Here is a 3,167-nt window from a genome sequence, read left to right as displayed (position 1 = left end):
TTCTTGTTCCGGCACGCACGCCTTGCGTGCCGCGAGCCTATCGCACTCCTTGCTTTCCCTTCCCGGGTAGCAGTAATATTTTCCTCCGCCTGCCTTGACCACTCCAATGGACCGCGGCACGGAATCAGCGGGAAGAAAAGCCTGAAGAGCCAGCGATTTATTCCATGCACATATACGGATACACGGCAGTGGTCAGTAGTACTAGAGCACTAGCATGGCTAGGGGTATGATGCGTGGATGGACGCCGAAATGGGCAAGAGGCGTGAGGTTCTTTTGGGGTGTTTGGTTCAGAAGTCATAAGACTTTTTCTAGTCCCAGAGACTAATCAAAAAAGACTTTCTCTAGTAGAGTCTTTTTTAGTCCCTGTAGAAAAAGTCCCTCCTGTTTGATTCCTACGGACTTTTTATGGACTTTTTCTAGTCTCTGGGACTAAAAAGTCTCTGAACCAAACACCCCCTTTGACTTTGTGCAAGGACGGAATCATCAGTGTTCGTGGGCAGAGCACATGATGCTGCTCTCCAGCAGCCCAACCATCACCGTTCTGCGTTCTGTATTCAGTTCAGCGGTACTGTTGTCTTTGGCCAGCTGACGACTCCAGCAAGCAGTTGGAACTTGGACGAGCTCGATGTGCATAATGCGATCTAGGAGCATTTTTGAACAACTTCGCGTTGGTGTAGTGCGCATTATTGAGCCTCCGGTCCATCGTCCATGTGACCGCGTAGTGGGCAATACTACTACAAAGAGCCAACAATTATATGGGTGGCGCCAGGCTCGGTTCAGTACAATTCAACTGCTACGCGCACTGCAGGCTAGGCTAATTTTAGGGCTTTTCTGGCTTGTGTGGGCTCGATGTTTAGTTCTCTTGTACTTCCAGTTTCCATTCTAGCTGAATTCTATATGTAACACTTGGATGGCCGAGATGAAAAGCGAAGCCAACGGCTGTTCAGAAAATCTTCCACCGCACGCATCATTGCTCACCACTCAAAATTAAAGAAACGCGTATCCCGTGTAATTAGTGAAGAATGAGGATGGATAGATAAACTAGTACTGTAAAAGTGTTTGAATAAGGGCATCTCCAATCGCAGATACGCAAATTTGCTCCGGCATACGTACACGGACAGAAAGGGAGCAGTTCACGGACACAAATGGGGAGTCAGCCAATCAACGCTGTCCACATGCATCCAACCTTTTTTTTAAAAGTTTGCACGTTCAAATAGCCGCATATGTACTCTGTTTTTAAAATCCTACGAATCAAGAGGCCCTTAAGCAAAGTCTGTCGACTAAGGGCATCTCTAAAGCTGACCGGTAAATGTCTTCGGTATATGTTTGTTTTTATGCCCAGACGTGGTCCACGGACATGATGCGGAAGGAAGCCATCCAATGCTAATCACAAAGTAGTATGTGAGACCATGCATGTTGTGGAATATTTTTAGTTTAATTTCCAGTTGGGAGAAGAGAGAGAAGGGGGCCATGGATGTGTGGTACTCGCTCACTCTAATGAGTTGCTTTGCCGGAGATTTCAAGTGCATGTCCCGACTCCGACAAAACCCCCCACATTTGTCTCTTGCGTACTGGAATCCGTGCATTAGGACTACTAAGTGGACATATGCAAGTTCTCGTTGGATGATAAAAATGATCCGGACACTATAATCCAGACATATAATGAAAGTTTGACGGTGCGCTTTGGAGATGCCCTAACTTGAGAAGTCATGTTCCTTTTCCTTTCTCTTTTGTTCAGAAGCGGGGCCGGCATAAGAGACAAAGTCCAGGAACTATGCGGGTAACTCGAATCTTTCATAGTTTCGATCGTCATTGCTGCAAATATACTACTTAACTACACTACTCTATGTAGCTTGTCAATTTGTCACATAAAAATAATTAAGTGTTAGTGATATGCCGACCTCGTGCCAAATGAGTACCAGTCAAGAATGAATGGGACCCATCCTTTTTTGCGCACTACTCTCAAATCTTTTTCTTAGAAAAATTGGCATTTATATCAAATAAAATCGGCTATTACAAAATTTGCCTTAGAAATATGAAATTATAGGAAGTCCTTGAAGAAGCTATCCTTCTGTATCCATCGGCGACGCTTCATGAGCAGAGGTCATTGGCGCACCGTCTTACTAGAGCAATGTTGTTGAAACCCATAAACTTGAAGAAGATTCAGTCAGGGATCATCGAAGAAGATCAAATAACACTGACAACCGCAATATGAAAAGATCGCCATCTCGGTGAAACTAGCACCGAGGAGGGTCAGACGATAAGCTCAACTCCGACAGTCTGTGTGTGTTGGGATGGAGGGGGGGGGGACACAAACATGAGTTCCCCGACAAAATAGAATTTGTCCAAGCTTCATTGTATGAACTAGCGAACAAATCTACGCAGGTTGTCCCTTTCATAGGACGAAATGATCATGGAAGAACGCTAAATATGTCGGACCGAATGTCCGGTGTTCGCCACCATCCTTCGACTCGTCGATGCCCCTTCAAGGAAGGCCATCTTCGAAGGCCATCGACATGGAGAAACCCAAGCAACCATTATTCCTATCGATGTCATTATCCCACGTCATTGGCGACAAAGAATTTGAAACCCTGGTGGGGCACAAAATCGTACACGTGGATGTAGGTTTCCCTCACAACTGCGGCAGAGTGGTGGGTCGAGGCTAAGAGCATCTCCAGCCGGGCCCCCAACAGGCCCCCTAGGCGATGTTTTCCGCGCCGGCGCCCAAAAATCGGTCCAGTCGCGCCCCCAGGAGCCAATTTTTCGCCGGTTTGGGCCGAAACTGGCGCCGGTGTACCCAGGCCGAACCAGGCGCGCTGGGGGCGCCGGGGCGAGCGGTTTTGGCGCGAACGGAGATGGACCCGCCGAGTCAGTGAGACGCCGCTTCGTCGCCCTCATTGCCTCGGTTCCCGCGGAAATCAATGCGAAGGCTGGCGCGCTGCCGCGCCGGTTAGCCTCCATTGATGCCTCACGGGCGGCGGACGCGGGCGCAGTGGCTAGGCGTAGTTTGGCATAGTAGTAGTAGGCGTAGTTTGCATGTTTTTATGTTTTTTTACAAATTTCAATGAAATTTCGCCGAGTTTGTGCCAAAATCGCCGACTTTGCAATATTTTGTATGGAATATCGCCGAGCCCGCGGCGACCGGTGGGCCAACGACTGGGAACGAA

This window comes from Aegilops tauschii, chromosome 2 (assembly GCF_002575655.3).
Source record: "Aegilops tauschii subsp. strangulata cultivar AL8/78 chromosome 2, Aet v6.0, whole genome shotgun sequence".
In the NCBI taxonomy this organism is placed as follows: domain Eukaryota; kingdom Viridiplantae; phylum Streptophyta; class Magnoliopsida; order Poales; family Poaceae; genus Aegilops; species Aegilops tauschii.
The sequence above is the reverse complement of the archived record's forward strand: the minus strand, read 5'-3'. Positions refer to the sequence as shown.